Source organism: Protopterus annectens, chromosome 2.part2 (genome assembly GCF_019279795.1).
Source record: "Protopterus annectens isolate FY-2018-M chromosome 2.part2, PAN1.0, whole genome shotgun sequence".
Lineage (NCBI taxonomy): Eukaryota > Metazoa > Chordata > Ceratodontiformes > Protopteridae > Protopterus > Protopterus annectens.
In genome coordinates this window covers 762,287,486-762,311,275 of record NC_056730.1, presented here as the reverse complement: position 1 = coordinate 762,311,275, position 23,790 = coordinate 762,287,486, and positions in this window count along the sequence as shown.

Sequence of the window (23,790 nt, the reverse complement as noted above, 5' to 3'; positions counted from 1 at the left end):
GTATGTGGCCACCTGGTTAGTGTGCCAGTTAAAGGAACAGACTTTTTTTTTTCTCCTTAACTGAAGAGGTGCCTGTAGGGTGACATGGAATGGGTAATGTCTGCAAGATTGCAGGAAACATCTTACAAGTTTTGTAACAGTCCATATTATTATTATTATTATTATTATTATTATTATTATTATTATTATTATTATTTATTTGTTTATTTATTTATTTACTATTCAGCTGAGAGGGATAGGGTGCTGGCACTGGCAGAAGCATTGGTTGAGCCAGCTGCTCTTCTGTAAAAATTGATGTGGAAATCCCAGACAAACCTGTAACAGTTCAGAAATATTCTAAAGCAAACTGTATTCTATTAAGCATCAGTTTGCCAAAATGTAATGCCCATTCGAGTCCTGAGTTCACAGCAACCTATGCAGAACTGTTCATAGGTTCATAGGTTGGTACTAGGCTATCAGACCTAGGACCTATACAAGCCTAGCCATAACAATTCCCTGGATATTTATTCCCACAATATTTACATCCCTGGACCCCTGTCTAGCAGGGCAACTGACATGATCCCTGGGGTGAATTTCCTTTCTCCCATAAAATTGTCAAGGTTCCTTTTGAAGAGGGCCAAAGAGGCGCTATGCTTGACATGTATGGGCAGTCTATTCCAGAGTCTGGGGAGTCTCTGAGTCAGGAATCGATCCCTCCAGCATGTTTTGTTTATTGTGATGACAAGGTTTAGATCCCTGGAGTGCGTGGCTCTGAGGTATTGGGATTTCTTTAAGTATAGAATGGGGTTTGACATGGCCTTGTATGTTAAGCAGAGATTGTCTCTGAATAGACGATGTGTGACAGAGTATAGCTGGAGTTTTTTAAGGTGGTCAATGTAGGGCATCTGCTTTAGGCCTGTGATTCTTTTAGTGAGGTATTTCTGTGGTCTTTCCATTTGTTGCAGATGTCTTGACAGATGCATACCAAACGGGGCATTGTATTCTATAATGGGTCTAATGAGGGATGAGTACAACAGGACAATGACCTCCTTTTTTCTGGATGATAAGGTGTGCCACATAGAAGGATTTCCTGACTTTTGTGGCGATGTGGTTATCGAAGGTGAGACCACTGTCCACCTGTGTCCCTAAATCTCTTATCACACTTTCAGTGTTTAGTGTACTGCCACCTATGTGGTAATTCACGGGTACATGTTTTTTCCCAAAGGGGATAACTATACATTTCTTGGTATTGCGCTTGAGCCCATGGCTCTGGCATCAAGCATCTGTTTCTGTAAGGCCCTTTTGTAGAGTACCCACATCATTTGGGGATTCAATAATGGCTCCCAGTTTGCAGTCATCTACAAACTTTGTTAGCTAGAGTCTCTTAGTGTTGGCCTGTACTTCAGAGAAGTACATGCTAAACAAGAGCGGTCCCAGGACTGAACCCTGAGGTACTTCACTTGTCACTTGTCTGGAGATGGATTTGGAGTCGGCTACTTTTACAGTGTGGGTTCTGTTAGTAAGCCAGCTGGCAACCCATCAAGTGACGTAGGGATTAATGCCCAGCTTAGTAAGTCTATCTATGATTCCAGAGTGGGGGATGATGTCAAAGGCCTTGGAGAGGTCCAGATAGGCTGTGTGGACCGCCATACCATTGTCCACAGCTCTGGAGAATGATTCAAAGAAGTCAATCAGGTTCAGGAGACAAGATCGGCCCTTCACAAACCCAAACTGGGTGGGGTCCAGTGTTTGAAGGTTGCCAATGTCTTTGTTTATAAGTTCCATGATAATACATTCCATGGCTTTGCAGATCAGGCTCATCAGACTGATGGGGTGTTAGTTCCTAGGATCCAAGGTGGATCCCCCCCTTGTGGAGTGGGATAACTGTAGCTGTGCACCACTCAGTGGGCATGAAGCCTGAGGTGAGGCTCTGATTAAACATGACACTTAGGTGAGGTGCCAGTTCATTTTGTAGTTCATGTAGTACACAGCCTGGAATGTCATCTGGTCCCATGGATGCTGTATTCTTAGCTTTGGAGAGTGCATTTTTTACCTGTGTGGCCGTTATTACTAGAATTTGGTAATCTTCCAGTATTGAGATGGGCCGTTTAGGGGGTAGAGAGGGGGTGAAGTTGGCAATGAATTGATCTGCCAGGATATTGGCAATATCCTTGGGATCAGTATATTTAATGCCATTCTGTTGTAGCTCAGAGCAGATCTGAGCATTGTCATTTAGATTCTTGACATAGTTATAGAATGCCTTGTGGTTGTCTTTGGAATCTTTGGCAATTTTATTTTCATAACTAGCTTTGGAGGATTTTATGAGGGATCTCAGCCTCTTACTTAGCCTGATAAGGGAGTTTTTTGCATCCTGGGATTTTCCTCCTTTCTGCAACAGTTTCTTCCTTTTGTTGTAAAGTTTATTTATGGCAGGGGATCACCAGATTGGCTTCGTTTTTTGGAGGAGAGCATCTTGGTTCTTTTTGGGATGGCACAATTCATGCATGCGTGGGTGTGCTCATACAGTGCCTTAGTGTAAGATTCAGAAGTCGAACCTTCAGTTCCCATCTGCATGGGTGTCATGAAGTTTGTCACTTCTGACTTCAGTATCATGAAGTTGGCTTTGGAGAAGTTTTTTATGGAGGTTTCCATACTGGCGGGTAGGGGTGGGATGTGGATGTTAAGGGTGATGAGTTTATGGTCATACCTGACCAACGAGGGGGTGACCATAGGTGTGGAGCATTGATTTCCCATGCTGGTAATGACCAAGTCTAGGATATTGGAGCCCCTGGTGGGACTATGGATTATTTGATCCAGGGCATTGGAATTTATGAATTCCAAGAACCGTTGGTCAAAGGTACTGGTATACAATTAGTTTTCCCAGTTAATAACAGGGTAGTTGAAATCACCCAATATTAGGGTGTTTGGTTGCATCTTAATATTTTCCAGTATGTTTAGAAAGGTGTAGTGAGAATCTTGAGGCATGGTGGGGAATCTGTAGCAAGCTACAGTTTGGATTGCAGTCTTATCTAGTGTTAGTTGCACCTGGAGAATTTCAGATGCACTGTGTTGGGCAACTAGCCTGGTGGTGTGAGTATCCTTGGTGAATATGGACACTCCTCCACCTTTAGTGTTTCGGTCCTGGTTTGGTGACCGAAATGTGTGGTAAGAGTTGTAGCCTGGTATTGCGGGGGTGCTCTCTGGAGCCTTGAACCAGGTCTCAGTTACTGCACAGATATCGATGTTCTCCATTTTTAGGGGTGCCTTGAGAGAGTGCATTTTGAGGTTTAGATTTCTAGCATTGAGTAGCATTACCTTCAGAATTTGCATGTTTGCACCTGTTATGGTGGTGGTTTTGTCCTTTGAACTTTGCCTAAAAAAGGCACTATAGGTGTGTCAAGAGCCTTAGCCAGTAACTTGAATCCCAGGGGTGACAGGTACATACCATCCCTGGCAAAGCATCGTGGTCTGTCGATCATGTCATCCCAGGCAGACAGATACTGGATCCCCTTTGAATTACACCAGAAGCTTAGCCAATTGTTGAAGTCAATCATTTTATCCTTATATTGTGGTATCATTCTGGGCGAACGCAGGATGCTACTCAGGGCTAGGTTCATACCTGCCTGGGCCACATGATCCGAGAGCTCCTCCATATCTCTTTTCATGTAGTCCAGGGAGGTATGTCTCAAGCCATTCACTCCATCATGGACAATGACAGAGTCATATTTGTACTTGTTGTGGAGTGACTTGAGCGCATGTGTTATGTGGTGGATCCTGGCACCCGACAGGCAGCTGACTGTAATTTTCTCCTTGTTCAGCTTGGTGAGTGGGACATTAGTTTGCCTGATTATAGAGTCACCTATGACTAAAGTGTTAGGTATGTTGTCTTGCCTTAGGGGCTGTTGCTGGATAGCACACTGGTGTCGTGAGCTATGTGACACTTTGGTTGTGACTGGTGTTTGTTTGTGTTTCAGCTTCGGAGGTCCTTGTTGCTTGGGCCAGTTACAGTTAAGGGCCTTCGCATATGTGGATTTAATGTTGCTATTTGTGGATGTTGGTAGTGTGGGTTTAGAAGGGCTATGTGTTGCTTGAGGTGTAGTGCGGGTGCTAACCTTCTCCTCTTGACTGTCTAGCACAATCTTGGGTGGAGAGAGCTTTGCTTCCAGTTTGGCTATGTAAGTGCATCTCTCACAGGTTGTAGTGTTGGGTAGTAGGAGGAGAGGGTTGTGTGTACAGGAGGCAATTGCTGCATTGCCCCAGTATGCCCAGATTCACAAGGTGGACAGGAGAAATCACCGGAAGCTGACCCTTGGACATGCCTGGTTTGGTGCATTTTTGTAAAGTACAGGAGCTGCTTTCCCTTGCCTTAGGAAGGTACTTTGCAATTATAGGCTGTTTAGTGCCTACAATTAATTTCTCCTTATTAACAAGGAGAGCTGAATGCTTGTATCAGTTTAAAGCTTCCTAGTGCCTTCCAGCAGGTATTAGAGCAAGTGCTAGTCACAGGGATGCTTAAAGGTAAGATGAAAAAAAATGGTTTATCCTAAACACTGTAGTGTGCACTAGATAAGTTAGATGTGAAAGTAGATAACTTAAGTTTTACCTGTCTAAAAAGTTAAGTTTTAGTGGAGAGTCACTATTTTTAAAACAACAAGATAGATTGAGGGGGGTGGTCACTTTTGTATTCTGGTACTGTGGAATGCAGTAGGATGGCCAATAAATTTAAATTAATAAACTATTCACAGAAACCCTGTACTACCATGTGAATGGCTACAACAATGCTGCTGTACCTTCCAGAAGTAAACCCAAAACAAACCACACTGATGGAATCCTAATCTTAATAGGGTATATAACAAAACGAAAAAAGCCATGGCCAAAATCAGAAAGTACAACTCTCATAATGCCAAGAGATCACAAATTAAATTAAAAATTAAATTACACAGGAAACTAACAGGACTGCTTAAAGTCAACAAGGCCAATTTTGAGATCAAGATAGTTTCTCAGACTAAAGATAACCAGAAGGCCTTCTACAATTTTGTCCAAAATCTTAAATGTAACACACCTAACATTGTGTTGAACTGCTGGTAAGTGGTACCACCTTCACTGAACAGAGTGACAGTGAATCAGCAGGCTGATGAGTTCAAGTCTAACGTCACCCCTACCACCCCCTGTGAAATCCCTACTAGAATAACCCTACACACACACACACACACACACACACACACACACACACACACACACACACACACACACACTATTAGCCGGTAGCAGGTCATGGTGGTCATTGCTAATGCCAGAAACACAGCCTCAATGAGCCCCAGGCATTATCCCAGGTTGCCACCTAAATAGCTTGAAACGTGACCTATAAGGACCACTTGAGTCACTTTTCAACTACAGCCTCAAAGCAAGTTACATACCCTGTGAATGGAGGACTGCAATAGATATCCTTCTTCACAAGGTTGGCCATCAACTGACCCTGGAAATTACAGGCCCATTAGTCTGACTGGTCTAATATGCAAAGTCATGAAACAAATTATCATAGAAATGATTAACAATTATATCGGCAGCCTACAGGCACTGGACCCATTCCAGTTTGGTTTTGTCAAAGAAAGGTCATGACTACTTAACCTGGTATACTTCTTTGAGAGGGTCACCAAGGCAATGGATGAGGGGAAAACAGTGCATACCACCTACCTAGACCTGGCTAATGTGTTTGATATGGCACTCCACTCAGATATTGTTGACAAAATCACCAAACTAGCTATAAATCCCTACATAACTCCTGGATTGCAAGGTGGCACACAGATAGGACCTAAGCTGTCAGGACGGGTGAGACCACCTCCACCAAGAGTCTGTCCAGCAGTAGAGTACCTCAGGGCTCAGTATTGGGCCCATGTCTGTTGACATCTACTACTTGAAGGTCAAGTCTAATGTCAAGGGCCTCTGGCTCGCCATGTTCGCAAATTAATGCACATGAAGAGCTATCATAGATCCCCCATGGCACTAATATCCTGCAACAGAGTCTAATAAAGACAAACAACTAGTTCCAAAGCCAAGGATTAAAAGTCAATGTCAAGAAATGCATTATATTGTCTTTTGGGAAAATATCTACCTAAGTTAATTATTCCACTGATAAGACAAACTTAAGATTAAACTTGGTAGTTAGTGATCTTAGAACAGATATAGACAGTATTCTGGCCTCTGACCAACACGTAGACAAGGTAGTAAGAAAATCATTCTATGTCACCCAACTTAAAGGTAAGAACATGGCATTCAGTTCCGAGGAAGTTATAGTAGCCCTTTCTTGGCCCTTATCAGACACATCATTGAGTACAATGCTCCCCTCAGCATGTACTTGACCAGGCATACACATCAGTTGGAATGTCACAGAGGTTATTTACCAACAGAATCCAGGGAATTAACACATTGCCCAGTACAGATCACCTTAAAGCCCCATCTCTAGACTCTGTCCCCTACAGGTCACAGACATGTGATCTATGCCTGGCATGTAAGGCATCCTCAGATCCACCTCTGATGGACCTTTTGTACATCCACAAAACTAGCAGCAACAGAAACATTAGATACTAGGATTTATCCTTTGTAGTGCATAAATACAACATGCTGGTGAGATAGAAAGGATCTCTATGCTCTGGGATAAGCTCCCCATCCATGTGATGCAGAGTCCATCACTAACCCTATTCAAATGTAACCTTCACCATTGGATGGGAAATCGAACCCCCCCAGTCTGACCCCCATGTATCTCATAGACAGTGGCCATCAGTAAATATTCCCTTACAATCTAACATAACCCGATCACTAGAGCTTTATCAACCTTTTAACTAGCTCACCCCTTCACATAGATGCACATGTTACATGAGTACACAATTGGATTGGGGTGCATGACTAGGATTATAAAGGCCCTGGTGGTCATTAGCCTAGTATATACACCTATGAAACTATGAACCTATGTGTTCAGACAAACAAAACTGAATCTACAAAGTGAACTATTCTGTCCCTGTAAAGCTAAAGTACTAATATATATTACCATAGTGCTTATAATAATATCACATGTTGTTATCATACTGCTTATACTATATTTGCTAGGCTTATTAGTAGTTGAAATTGGCAGGATTATCATGCATCTCTTTTTAAATATGGTACAATCAAAGAATGTGCCCAAATTTGTGGGAAAACTAGATTGAATGGCTTCATTAAACAGTAATAATAATAAACTGTGGTTTTAATAAATCGCTGTACATCCTGCATAGAAACTGCCCAGTATTATGAGCCCAATTCCAAAAGATTTTCTTTCAGTGTAAGTGATCAGTTACACCAAGAGCAGGTGTTTTGGAATCCAGCCCCCAGTGTAGACCTGTTTATAGACAAACCTTACAGCAAAATAAGTCATTTATTTACTCTGAGAGCAAGGCTTTTGGAATCAGGGCAGATTTACACTGAGAACAACTCTTTTAGAATTTGTTTCTTTATTAGGGCTCATAGAACTTGAATGCTTTATTCTCCCCTAACTAAATGGAGTAAGATATTTCAGCAGCAGGGAATTCTGCATTCATATGTACTACAGGGATCATCATCTTGCTGTTTGGTTTAAAGCAAAGGAGAAAGTGATCTGAAATCTTATAATGCTGATCTACATTGCCTATAAAGCAAGTGTTATATTATTCATATTCAGGTCATTGATTAATTGAACTGGTCCTTCCCTGAACCTTTCCATTCATAATGCAGGCCATAACAGTATATGTCAATTTGAATATACTGCTATGGCCTGCATAGTATTGAATATTATGTACTATTATACTAGCTGCCTTGTGGAGCTTTTCTCCCCAGACCTCCACTGAAAATGGGCTCTTTTGGCCCAGTGGACTTTCCTAGTAAACAAATGCCAATAAACAAGCAAACAAACAAATAAATAAATAAATACATAAATAAATAAATAAATAAATGCCAATATAACATGTATAGGAACAAGACTGGTAGTCAGTAAGCCAGAGTGTTTTTGGAAAATGGGAGAAAAACTGGCTGCATTGGAAAAGCTCATGCAGATATTCGGAGAAAATGCAAGGTTCCACACAGGCAGTAGAGCCAGATATAGTATTAGGTGACTTAGGCAGTTGCCTAGGGCCCGCTGGCTTGGTGGTGATGGGGGGCTGGCTGGGACAGCTGACACAGCTTTTAATTAAAAAAGTAAAATGACATTTCTTCTTTGAGGATGCACTCTGCACCTGTGTATACATCTTTAGTACAATACATACACAGATGCAGATTTAAACACTGGAACTTCCTGCTGCTACTTTTGCACAGGATTTGAACTTAGATGCCCATGTGTGTGTGAAATGATATAGTCAGGGATGGCAGGTTGCTTAATTAACTTTTTCAGGTTCAAGCCCTGTACATTGGATAACGTAGACAAGAGCCTGAATCCCCTACACCAACTACTAGACTGCTTACTTAGTCATCAGGAGTGCATTTTAAAAGAAAAGTTTTAGTGCATTTTCAAGAAATTATGAGTCTCAAGGGAAGAGAAGTTTACTGTCTGTATTAATGGTAAGTGCTGCAAGATCTTTTACATCCACCTGGGCTATTAAAAAGAGTAGGAGGAAGTTCCCCTATACCCTAGCCAAATTTATCCTAGTAGTATAAATACCACCAAGGGTCTCCCCTGAAAAAACACTACTTGCCTAGTGGGACTAACCTGGTCAACAAAGGATATTTAAATTAAAATAATAAATTTAAATCCATAACTCTGCTTTTATTTCAAAAATAAAAAAGAAAATAGTATGCACACTGACAGTTATGAGGAGTGTGTATGGCAACTGAGGGAAGAGAGAGAGAAGCAAACAGGACAACAAAATGGCATGTGGTGGGACTGGTCCATTTCCTTGTCTAGGGCCCCATTTGACCATAATCTGTTTCTCTTCTCAATTCCTCACATAAATCTTGTTTTTCATGTTAAATCAAATATTCCCCGGGATTCATGAAGCTCAGCGCAAGGCCGGCATTAGGCTTGCACCGACCGTGCGGCGTGAAGATGGCGCAGTAGCACCAAATGCATATTAATGAAGGCATGCTGCCGCCACAGCCATGTGCATAGGAAAGGAGTGCGAGTGCATTGGGTGTGTCGAAGTGCCGCATGGAGACATGGAAATGTCAGCTGTCGACGTGCAACCTAAAATGCTTGCATATAACAATTTGCAAGCAATAGTAATCACATCTGTCAGTGTCCGTGGATACTGGAATGCAAAGCATGCAAGACAGTTCCTGCGAACACAAAATGAAGAAGCAAACACAAATGCATGGTAGGGAATAACGGGTCCCTAGCCCGCGAACAAATGACATTGAAAACCGTGTGCCTGTAGTCCATTGCAATGTAGATAGTTATACCAAGTGGAAGTGAAATGCATCATATGTTAGCGCGCCGCCAATAGGTACGTCCAGCCCAATGGTCAGGGTCACCAGCTGACCCATATTGTGAGGGAGGGTACACAGCTAGGCGTATGTGTCCATAACAAAAAACATGATAAATGTAAATATCTGGCGACTGTATGACCGAATTATATCCCACAACGCATGTAATAGTCACATACAAAAGTTATGTCCGTATTTCACATACAAATGTGACAGGAAATAGGATAAACATGTAAACAAAACAGAAGGAGCATATAAACTGCTACAACAATAAGGCAACATGTAGGCTGAAAGGAACAGTATTATCCATAGCATTGACTGTGGGTACGTGTTGTCCAGTACAATCGGATATGTGTCCGGAATATATCCCATCCTGGACATAGAAAAAGGTGGCATCCTACCAATGATTAGAACAGTCGGCCAAAATCCACACATCTGTGGTCAATGCTGAACTTGTCAGGATGTGTCACAGTTGAACAGGTATTACCCGGGTATACCAACCATGTCATGAGAGTTAAGTATGGGCGTGTACCTATGTGCATGAGGTATAGCATGTGGAAAGTCAAACATGGCAGGGTAGTCCACACAACCATACAGGTACCTGACATATGTAGGGTATGCAATGTGTTACCTTGACCGTGTCATGGGCCATCAACCAAAGCAGTGATGGATGGAGTGTCAGGAATATGTGTGTGGGGGGTGATGGGTAATGGTATAATCCTCAAAGGCAACACTGTGTCGTATGCAGAATAGATGAACCGGAGGTGTATGAGGGAGCAGCGGTGAAGCAGAAAGAAACACAAAAATATGTATACACATCTGCAATACAACCAGACAGGCCATACTGTAGAACACAATCCCACAAACATATGAATATTAAAATGTGCGATACAAATGTACAGACATGTCACTGGCACATACCCACAGATTGGTCCTGATGGAACTGGCCATATCAAATGCAACACACCTGGATGCATAATGGACTACCCAGCATCCCCTCCACAGCACACAACCTGCCTCCATACCTGAACATCCACCAAATCCAGCCATACTTGGCCTACTAGTTTGGTGCAGCCACATCTACACATAGTGACCACAATGCATATGTAGAAGGTAGCGTCACACTAGGCAGTTTCAGGATTGCAAACTATGTATCCCTTGCATGTAAAAGCTCCAGCACATTTTTGTAATGCCAGGCGAATGTTCGGTATTGGCCTTGCTATTATCTGTCTTGTTAAATTTTTGGGATATCCCTCATGGGATAAGTAACCTGTGTAAACATTAGAATGAGTATGAAGACACGATGTCCAGTCCTGTAGACATCTGGACACAAGTTGGAATGTGCAGTAGTGGTGCACAAGACTGTCCAGCCCTAGATGGTCATGCAGAACCTACTACCCAGGATCAAACACCTGTCCATGATGCACGTGTCCTGACACGAATAAGCGAGAGAATATATTGCACACATTCACATAGTGGCACATGGTATAAGGGTGATGAAGGCACTGACGTAAACAGGATACCCCCTGTTCCACTGTGTGAGGGACAATTAATGCGTGTAGGTGTGACCTGACCAACAATGATACAATGCCAAATGTCCTGTTATTGTAGGAAATAACTATGTACCATACTGCATGTAACAGTTGCCTAAAGTGGTCACATCAGGATAGAATAAACGTAATTCGTACAAGAAACAGGCAAACAACAAAAGTGCTAAAGGTATAGGCTCACAGCTAGGAAACTAATGAATGTTCTAAACCTGCACTGACCGTGGCTATGTGTTGGCCCAAACAATCTGGTGTCCCCAGTAGGGTTACCATCTGTCCCACTTTGCAAGGGACAGTCCCGCTTTGGACAGTTGTGTCCTGACAAAAAATATTAAAATGGCAAATGTCCTGAGATTGTAGGACATAATTATGTCCCATATGTTATGTAATAGTTGCATAAAATAATTATTTCTGTATCTAAAATACCTAAATGTTACAAGAAACAGAATAAGCAACTAAACCACTACAAGAATAGGCTTTTATGTAGGCAAATAAGTAAAGTTCTATCCTTTGTACTGACTGTGGGTATGTGTTGGCCTGTAAAATCTGATGTGTGTTCCGAAAATGTCCCATCTTGGCCATTTGAAAAGGTGGCAACCCTAGTCCCCAGAATATATCCCAACCTGTACATATGACAATGTCAACGCTACCAATGGTCAGAGCATTTGCAAAATAACTGGCTAGCCTCTTAACCACTCACAAAGCCAGTCACCTTTGGAGGAAAAGTGTTGAATGAGAATGGCTACTTACAACAATGAAGAGTAACAGACGCATTTAACTGCAGAAAATTAGTAGTATTACGAATCTGTCAACACGTTCCAAGTTAATAGTACTAATATGGTAGAAGTGGCCGTGATTGTCCCTGAGTTGTCATAGCCTTGTCCCTGTCACTGTAGAAACGAGTCCCCGAGTATCACAGAGGTCCATACACGCAAGTGCACCAACCAACTGTCGCATCTGTTGACATGACTGTTGCATACCTGTAGTGAATTTATAACTGAAGTCCAGAATAATATTCATTGTATCTATAAATGAATGAAATATTCAAATGGGAAGAGAAACCCGTGGAACCCCCTTGAAATCTGGACTAACTCTGACCATGTGCTACATCTGATATTTGAACAGTGCCAGGGCAGTTCTAATCAGCAGTCAGCCAAGCCTAAACCCAGACCAGCACATGAACACTCTAACAATCAAACACGCGTATATGCAAGGACTATAAGCGTAGGAGTTCTGAATATCCTTGGAGTGAGTAGACATGCAGCACGGGTCCAGAGCAGTAGGAAACAGGGAATGTCCTAAGTGTAGTACTTTGGTTTTCCCAGGAGGAGAATGGATGCCTGCTGTGTAAGGGAAGCAGTGAGGCGTATGTCAGAGTAGCTATGAACCATGGGTATACATATAAATGAGCCAGAACAACAATAGTTTGGTGGTTACAGCATCCGCCTAACGTAAAGGCATTTCCGGTTCAAGTACGACTATAGCACATATTAATTGTGTAATGAATGCATGCCTCTATGCTGTAAAGCCAACATTTATACTTTAAAGGTGACCGCATTTGCATGGGTCCGTTAACCGGATTCCATCAATCAAAGTGGTACTGTCATAAGGAATAAGGCACATGTAATCCCAAAGAAGTGCCTGTAAACATATGTAACTCAGAATAAGTAGATGCAAGTGCACCTGCGCGGGTGTACGCAGCTATTAGCATAGCAAATGCATGTTGTCTTGTACAGCTGTAACTTATATATATAGATAGATAGATGTGTGTAGATAAATATTCACAGACATAACAGAAATATGCAATTATATATCTATATATATATATATACACATATATATATATATATATATATATATATATATATATATATATATATATATATATATATATATATATATATATATATATATATATATATATATATATATATATATATATATATATATATATATATATATATATATATATATATATATATATATATATATATATATATATATATATATATATATATATATATATATATATATATATATATATATATATATATATATATATATATATATATATATATATATATATATATATATATATATATAAATATATATATATATATCTATATATATGTAAGGAATGCCGAAAGACGAAAGCAAACATAAGGGTTGTGAAGGGAAGCCAGAGCAAGTAAGGAATTATAAAGTGCTCGCAGCGTATGTCAGATAAAGCTGCACAAGTGTGAGTAGAGCACCGCTCTTCACACCAGAGGCAGGGTTATACCAGTGGTCATAACATCATTGAAGTGCTATGTCAACATTGTAAACAGACGGAATGTAGTACATGTTGTGACCACCTACACTTGTAACCCGCAAATCGTTCGCAATCCATAACACCAGGAAAGGCACATATGTGCAAATATGAATGGATGGTGAGCCTGTGAATATATGAGGCAGTACAAAATGTGTGTAGGACCCCACCGCTCATAAGAGAACAATGTGTAAAGGTGTGTCATGGCTGCGATATCAGGTGTATAATGGCTGTTATGCATGGAAACTCAACACAGGTGTAAAGGAGAAACTGTGGATATGCGATTATGGACACAGGAGTGCTAGGGTATGTTGCACCGGGTGCAATGGAGTGGCCCGTGGAGGTCAGCTAGTATGTAGGTGCGATTCCCAGATAGAGCATCGTTTTCTTGGAGACATGCGTGAATGAGCGTATCGTTGTTGGACGTTGTGCGTCAGGGCTGGCAGTCCGGCACGTAAAACCTATACGGCACCCATGAGCGGAACGGAGTTCTGCTGTGACAACCCCAAACCGGGAAAAGCAGAAAGACACAACTACATGAAGACATCAATATGTTGACGTACAATCACAGTAACACAAACACTCATTCTAGCAACAGTAATAATATGAATGTGCACAGAAACACAGTAGCAGGAATAATAGGCTGAGCATACAAGTAATAGGTTGAATGACACTGTATCAGATCCCAGTTACCAGCCGCACCCCAGACATGAAAAACGTGCGACATCTGTCCGCTGTATAACATGCAATATACTGATCACACGTTCACCGGAGTGAAGTGTCGGTGTCATAATGACTAAGGCAATAGTATGCTGTTGAAGCAGAGATAAAACCCAATATATATGTGTAAGTGTCCATGTCCAGGAAATGTATAGGTTAACAGACACACAGATGTATATATAGATAAAAACGTATATATATATATATATATATATATATATATATATATATATATATATATATATATATATATATATATATATATATATATATATATATATATATATATATATATATATATACACATATATATATATATATATATATACATATATATATATATATATATATATATATATATATATATATATATATATATATATATATATATACACACACAAGGATATACTATGGATATATATAGATAGATATATATACACAAACAACAGGTATTGATATATACACATACACACAAAACAAAATATATATGTCAGTGTAGATATACACATGTACATAAATAGGTTACTTCACAGCAATTAGGGGTAACATATTTACAGCCTGGGCATATGTGACTGGGAAGTCCAATAAATAAACGTTGTACCCCCCACATCACCCAGCTAGGCTGGACAGACATACAGACAGGCAATACAGATCAATATACTGCTGCTGTCCAAAACACTGGTAGGAAAGTACCATTCGGAGAGATCTGCAAGGTTTACACTTTAAACATGGATAACAGTGTCCCTTGCGGGACACCAAAAATTCAGGGTACATGGGAATCTGCTGACACTAATACGAGTAGGATGTAGGTGTACATGGAACATTAGGTTGGGCAAGTGTGATAATACATGGGTTGACAAAATGTACGACATGTGTCCCGAGATGGGGAGAATGGGCAATGTGTAGGGGTGTGCTCATACCCCAGCTGCGCTTGCAGTAAGTATTTGTCACAACTGCTGTAGAAGGGTGCCAGGTAGGTGGACCATGGGTATGCATTAATGGGCTTAAGTGTGCAGGTACTGGTTGGCAGACTTGTAGTAGGCCCGCCCAGTGGAAGTCATTAATATTCCTATGTGGGCATAGCATATGCCTACACCTCCCAAACCTGAAGAGCACATCTACCGGATAGTCTGTAAACCATCGGGGGAATACATAGAGACCAAATCAGTGCTGTGTACCCGATTAGCATGGACATCCATAGTTATGTATCAGAATGTAACAAAGTCCAACTAAACACTTCCATAACTAGTGATACTAGGTGAACAGGTGGCGGAATACAGGTAATGACAGATGACAACATGTAAGAGTCATAAAGAGCATGTACCTCGACAAACGTGAATGAATACATATGCTCTGTGACTGTAAATGTGTCCGGTTAATAGAACCAATCATCTAAATGTGTCCAACAGGGTGTTATGCATTGTTCCTGATACAGTGTTAATTCACACCCATTGGTATGTGAGTTCTGCTAGTGACAGAAAGTGCTTAATTTGCTGACCACCTTAGGTAGATGATAGCATAACAGAAGTGGTTCAACACCCACACGCCTGTGAGGGACACACCCATCTGGGCAGTTGTGTCCTGCAAAATGACAGTTATGGCACATGGCCTGTGAGTTCGGGAATGGAGGCTATATATTGTGTGTAGTGGTGTCAGAAATTAATTTGTTGTATCAGAAACAGCTACATGTAATAGGAAACAGTATTATCAATTATAATGCTACATGAATAACCTTAACTTATGCAAACCATGGACGTCGTCAGTTTACTACTGGCTGTGGGTATGTGTTGCCTTGACACATGTGATAGCTCTACATATAGGGTCTATAGGGCTGCCACCATTCTGAATGGCCAAAGTGGAACCTGCTCTGTAGAAATGTCAGACGTACCAGGGCAGAACATACCTACAGCCATGCATAGTACAGAAATATACATATCGGCACAAATGAAAGCGTAGTCTAGCAGCAGTAAAGTTGCTTATGCTACTACATATAACATATCGACATGTCAGGTATACGAGACCCGCAACAAGCAGCCAGTACAGATACGTACAACATGAGAATGTCTCCTAATCAGGACAGTTGCAATGGCTAGAGTATTGTCCATACCTCTCAAATGTCCCTGAATTTCAGGTACGTCCCTGAGTTTGACTGAAAGTTTAACTCTGTCCCTCTTAATCCCTCATAAAATTAGTGACTTTTGAAGGAAAGGTGGTGAATTACACTTAATAACTAATGACAATAAGTAAGAGTTATAAACTTCTTTTACTTCAGAAAATGTGTATTAAGTCATATGCTCTGATTCTGTCAATATTTCAAGTTAATAGCACTACTTTTGTAAAAGTGTCCCTGATTTTTTCTTGACCTGTCCCTGATTCTGTAGAAATGTGTGTCCCCGATTGGTGGAGAGGTCTGGTATTGTCACATGAAATATGCCTAATGAGGGACTGTCCCATGCAAAGTGGGAAAGGTGTCACTCCTACAGTCTCCCATTGTGCAGTCTGAAAGGTGGAAAACGTACAGTAGGTATGCGGTAGCATGACTCGGTGGATAGCTGCGTTAACAAAATCATAGTCACATGTCAGCATTGCAGAGTATCGGTTCCCATGTATCAGGCAGATGGGGGCAGATTGTATGAGGAACACGCATATAATATGATTATGTCACTGGACAGGCCGCCGTGTCCGTACAGTCGAACGTCTGCCGTCACAAAATAGTTACACATACCCGATACTGTAGTCATGTAGTCCGATGTAATACGCATCACAAGGTATCGCACACACCCAGCATGAGTGACAAATGTAAGCAGAAATGTCGGTGAGCAAGCGGCTGTAAGCGTGTTTGTCTACCAGTATGCCAGTAGTGCACTGTCAAAGAAATGTGGAGTCTAAATGGGTATAAGGTGCTGTGACCGGTGGTCAGCAGTGCTTAACACTGTGCAAACCCATGCACAACTGCTCCCACCTGCTGGAGTGTGCCTTACCCAGTCCATATCCAAAGGCGTCGGTCTGTCCACAAACAAAGAACCGCCCTATTCACGTGTTGGTAGCAGTACCCTGCACACATAGCTCATGTGAATTAACAATAAACCATGGCATATGTACAGACAATAGACCACACACACACCATACAGCGCAGTCATCCAACAGTACAGCAATGTACTGGTAGATATGTCCGGACCACTGTTGTATGCATGCCTGGCCGTCCTGTGTTTCAGTGTGTGAGCATGTCCAGTATGACTGCTATGCATGTTGTCGACTGACATTACCGTCATATCGTCATGTGTGTGAGCATGCCAAGTATGGTCAACTGTATCGCATGTGTCACATGTCCAGATAGTTAGTACAGTGTTGCTGACCCCTCCGTTCTACACAGACAGGTGTCATGCTGTGTCTGCAGGGTAGCTAATGGTCATGAGGCATTGACAGTTGCTACATGTCTGCATAGCATGGGGGGACATCCAACCACAACCACAGTCCTACACAGCACAGTGGGTGGTGCACATGACTCTCACATGTGTAGGTTTGACGGTGGCACAGCTGACAGTTGTACACATCTGTCACTACTGTACTGGTATGCCAGGTACTCCATGTCAGTGTGTGGACCTACCTAAATTGCTGGTTGGAGGGATACCAGTGTACATCAGTTCCCAGCATTAAATACCAGCACAGTGGTGTTGGACATCCTAGCTTACACAACCTACATCAAACTGCCTGGCCTGCTGTAGTCTGTGTGTGTCTTAGGGGGTTGGGGTCATTCATTGGGCATATCCATAGGCCATTGTATATCATTTGTCTGTATTGGTTCATATCTGTCCAGCTGCATGGAACGTGTGTGGGCTGTACGGACACACATGTTGGTCAGCCCATAATCTGCAGTGGGTTAAGACACCCTGTGTACTACTGGCTACCATTGTGACCCCCGTATGTGCTACAGAGGTCATGGTGCCACTATGGATGTGTACTGTCTGCTGCCCTAACATTCGGCCACCACAGTCACTTGTATGCTCACATACATACCATAGCAATGGGTAAATACACATTCTAATACAACTGCCAATTGTTAGGTCAATAGACATACCCTTGGTGTGTTCTGGACTTGAGGATGGTGCTGGAGGGCTGCCTATGTCGGATGCACACAGTGCACCTCCTATACATGGCTGAGCACAGGTAGTGTTATGTTTGGCATCCATTGTACTGTGTGGAGGTCAGAGAGGGGAAATCCATGGGTACCTACTGTGTCGGTGCATATGCCTTGTGTTGCCTCTTTGCCAAGGGCAGGTCATACTGTGCACGGGCTTTCGCCAACTGTGCCCTGCTCAGGTAGTTCCTTCACCAAGTCACACTGTGCCTGTACAGGCCTTGGCAGTGGTGTTGGGCTGTGTGGCCCTGCCCCATGCTGTTCCTGCTGCAACGGTTACTGCAGGATAAGATTGTGTAGCATAGTAAATACCATAACAACTTGTATGCATGCAGCTAGTGAATACTGCAGAGCTCCACTGGAAGTGTCCGGATACCAGAACCGTGAACTGAGCATCCTAAATACATACACAAGTATATGTCTTGCCTGTGCATCCGCCTCATTATGGTGTGAGTGTTCAGGTGTGTGTTGCATTGCTGATGGGTGTCATCAGCCACAACACCAGTGTTTACCCAGCGTCCCCCACTAGGAGACTGTAGGGGATGTCCATATTGGCATTGGTGTGGTACAGCTGTGTCAGAAGCCATATATCGGAATCATCATAGCTTCCAGGGCAGACAGCACACACATTCAATCTCATGCCCTGGCCATCGCATATGGCCTAACTGTTGGAGGGCATGCCCCTGCAGTGACTGTAGGCCCTACCCCGCTCACCAGGTGGTGCTTTGATGTGTATGTGTGTGCAGAATATAGCACCCAGTACTCCAGGGTAGTCATCCATGTGGTTGAACTGATGCATATTGCTGGTCTACTAATCACATGTGTTGAGGACATGTACGGGCTCACTACCATGTGTTGACATGGCGTCTGTGAACTGGAGCAATTCTCTGGATGCAGATGCCTGTGAGATACCCATGATATCCCCAGTTGTGCTGTGTGAGGAACCTGTGGTTAGTACACCTAGGCCAACACATACTGTGGTATCCACTGTGATGGGTTTCCCTCGGCCTGTTTGATGTGTCAGGTGTGGCAGGCACAGGTCAACAAGCCGCTGTAGGAGGTCTCTGTCCACCCCATAGTGCTCCACCATCCCCAGCCCATGTAGCCCCTGGTAAGTCACCCTGGATCTATAAAGTCTTATGTCACCCCAGTAAGGGTTGTTCAGCAGCATACACATCCTCACTGCCCCAGCCTCCTGCACATGTTGGTATATGTTGCCTGTTGCAGCCCTTCTCATTTGGTTGGACTGTGTCGTGAAATGTCTCCGCAGGTATACACTGGTGGTGTAGAGTGCAGACGAAACCTGTGTGTATGCTGCTTGCTCACATTACCGTACTGTTCAGGTGTGGGCTGGCCATGTCATCTGCTGATTGTGCTGGTCAACACCTGTTTGTGCAGCCTGTACACCCTGACTACCCCACCACTGCTGTCATCCCTCCCAATGTCACCAGGCAGGTATAGACACACCCCTAGCTTAGGCATGCTAAGGCAGGAACACTCCCAAGGCACAGTTCTGCAATGTACTTACAGTATGCCTGACCCCCCCCTCCCATGCTGTCAACTATATTCGAGCCCTGCACCTGGATGACTACACACATACACTCCAGGGACCTGCATCACACCCTGGTGATAAATGGGATACACTATTGTCAACCTCATCTGCATAGTATAGTCTTGTAATGAATAGTTATATGACCCATACCGAACCTCCAAATTAATAACCACTGCTCAGTGTCACTCAGATCTGTACACAACTGGCAACAGGTGCCTTACTATCACCATATTCGATGTCCCATGGTCTTCCCAGCAACAAAATAACCGGTGTCTACACAACTACAACCCGTGACCCTGCACACTACAGACGATGTGCATTACCACCACGCCATGGCAGATATACATAGATCCCAGGTTATCACGTACAGATCATCCGGCACAAACATTCAATAGTGCTGATGTCCCCAGACATATATGTTCACATCTATGTCTACCTCTATATCTACATATATCATATATATTATTTGTATACATATATACATGGACATATATATATATATATATATATATATATATATATATATATATATATATATATATATATATATATATATATATATACACACATATACATGTACACACATATGTAGATATTGCATTTATATCACAACAGCGGACCACATGACAGCAAAGCATTAGACAGGAATGAAAAGGAAACTACATGTGCCACCTGCATCATGTAGTGTTGTTACTATCAAGGCACATGTGTTTTGTTGTGTCACACGGGTCAGACCGTATCAAGGGTAAGAGTAGGGCTGCTGACATTTACTCACCAGACCTATTTGTGAATGTATGTGTTGACAACCCAGTGTCTTGGCAGAATATGCGGACTGTGGACACTATATAGGTCAGCAACAAAGCACACTGAACACATCCTGCAGCTAGCCACCCACAGATACCAACACATACGGTATAACTGCCAAACACACACACCTGCCATGCCTTGGAATCGAGCACCTACCTGTCTAGTCTACCACACTACAGCATTATGCAGTAACAGAACTCGCTACCGAGTTCCAGCATCACTGCACTCCCACAGGCATTCTTCTAGGTGGATGACATCATCCGCAAAGGCAAAGACGCTGATAGGGAATGTATGGGGAGTGAGCCATCTAAAAGCATTACTCTGTTCCCAGGCAGCTGGAAACACACACACACACACACTTGGCAGGGCTGGGAGTCAAACATACACCTAACTACCTTATCACACTACAGCATTATGCAGTTACAGAACGCGCTACTGAGATTACTGGAACACAGCACTCCCAGAGGCATACTTCTAGGTGGATGACATCAGCCGCAAAGGCAAAGACTCCGATAGGGAATGTATGGGGAGTGAGCCATCTAAAAGCATTACACTGTCCCCAGGAAGTTGGAAACACGCACAGACACATGCACACACTTGGCAGGGCTGGGAGTCGAACATACACCCAACTACCATATCACACTATAGCATTACGGAGTTACAGAATGTGCTACCAAGATTACTGGAACACAGCACTCCCAGAGGCATACTTCTAGGTGGATGACATCAGCCGCAAAGGCAAAGACGCCGATAGGGAATGTATGGGGAGTGAGCTGTCTAAAAGCATTACTCTGTCCCCAGGCAGCTGGAAACCCACACTTGGCAGGGCTGGGAGTCAAACATACAACTAACTACCTTATCACACGACAGCATTATGCAGTTACAGAATACGCTACCAAGATTACTGGAACACAGCACTCGCAGAGGCATACTTCTAGGTAGATCACATCATCCGCAAAGGCAAAGATGCCGATAGGGAATGTATGGGGAGTGAGCCATCTAAAAGCATTACACTGTCCCCAGGCAGCTGGAAACACACACAGACACTTGGCAGGGCTGGGAGTCAAACATATACCTAACTACCTTATCACACTACAGCATTACGCAGTTACAGAACGCGCTACCAAGATTACTAGAACACAGCACTCCCACAGGCATACTTCTAGGTGGATGACATCAGCCACAAAGGCAAAGACGCCGATAGGGAATGTATGGGGAGTGAGCCATCTAAAAGCATTACTCTGTCCCCAGGCAGCTGGAAACACACACACACACACACACACACACACACACACACACACCTAACTACCTTATCACACTACAGCAATACTCAGTAACAGAACGCACTACCGAGATTACTGGAACACAGCACTCCCAGAGGCATACTTCTAGGTGGATGATATCATCTGCAAAGGCAAAGACGCCGATAGGGAATGTATGGGGAGTGAGCTGTCTAAAAGCATTACTCTGTCCCCAGGCATCTGGAAACACACACACACATGGCAGGGCTGGGAGTCGAACATACAACTAACTACCTTATCACACTACAGCATTACACAGTTACAGAATGCGCTACCAAGATTACTGAAACACAGCACTCCCAGAGGCATACTTCTAGGTGGATGACATCATCCGCAAAGGCAAGGACGCTGATAGGGAATGCATAGAGAGTGAGCAGTCTAAAAGCATATTACTGTCCCAAGGTAGATGTAGACAAACACACAGCAGTGGTGTGAGCGGGACAACTGCCTATCTATGGAGCACTATTACAACACTACATAGATAAAAGATGCGCCACAGACAGTACACCCTTCAAGACAGTCAACCAGTGTGTTCAATGTAGGAATCCATCCTGACATGGGGTATGGACATCTGTTGCCTGGATGACCACCATCGCTATACAGGATGTTAATGTCCATGCCCATATACAGAGGCACATAACCGACACAAGGTGTCACTGGGCATGCTCACACACTTTGTATCACATGTCCGTTTGGAATGTATTGTGTGTCCATCTATACAACGGCGTACTGGGCATGCTCACACAATTAGTAGTAGCAAAGGGCTGTCTTGCTTGCACACGGATTCTAAACACGGAAGGGCACAGTTTGGAATGTACTGTGTGTCCATCTACACAACGGCATACTGGGCATGCTCACACAGTTAGTAGAAGCAAAGGGCTGTCTTGCATGCACATGGATTCTAAACATGTAAGGGCACAGTTTGGTGGCTTGTTCACGTTGACCTGCACTAGGTGGTGTAGCTGGCCTACGTCCATGTGGCCTATGCCTCACTCCTACCAGATGTTCCAGCACAGACAGCTCACGCTCGCGGATTTCCATGCCACGGACAAGGATTCCAACCATGTCACCCAATCGCCTGTCCAGAACATCAGCAATCTGCTGTTGAGCATTTGCCAATGCCTGGATGTTGTCATTTAGAGTACGGATAGCAGCCCTCTGAAGCCTCTGCCCTTCACTGTTCTGCCATTCAGCACGTGCTTGTGGCACCATTACAGTCTGGAACATGTGTCTGGTGACACCAGCTGCTGCGCTCTGTCCTGCAGGTGCATGTCTGCCAGAGGTCCTCCTACGAGCAGCACTGGCCATATGCCTGTGTGGCACATCTGCAGTCATTACACTGACACCATGGTGTGGAGACACACCTTCTGTAGCCACCACATGTTCCTGTACCAAGCTAACACACTCTGACAGTCCTTCCTCTACGGCCACTGGTGATGGGGTATGTGTTGCCATGAGAACTGTGCAGGGAAGAGGGGGACATAGCTGGGATGGCAACCATTGGGACAGATTCAGCACCTGACAACCCTGCCTGTACCTCATGCATCTGTTCATCACTGCTAGTATCTGTGGGGACACTAACATCAGATGGACCGCAGGAGGGTAACGCACCTACATCACCTGTGAATGCAAAGAAAGACTCTACATTACAATAGACACACAGACACACAAACACACAGACACACACACAGACACACAGACACACACACAGACACACACACAGACACACCATGCATGTGATTTGACAGACAGCATGCAGCATGCATGTGATACAGCAGACAGCATGCAGCTCAGACATTAATAGTGGTAGTTAGCATACATCCCTGGGTTGCACACAACAGCAAGCAGGTGTCATATCAGTAGCCATGCAGTTCACACAATCATGGTAGTAAGCATGCATCCCTGTGATACACCATGTGGACCAGCACAGGTTAACAGTACACATGGCTGAAGTGACCTTGACATGTAATCTGATGATGTGTGCATTGACATGCATACATGTCTGACACAATGGT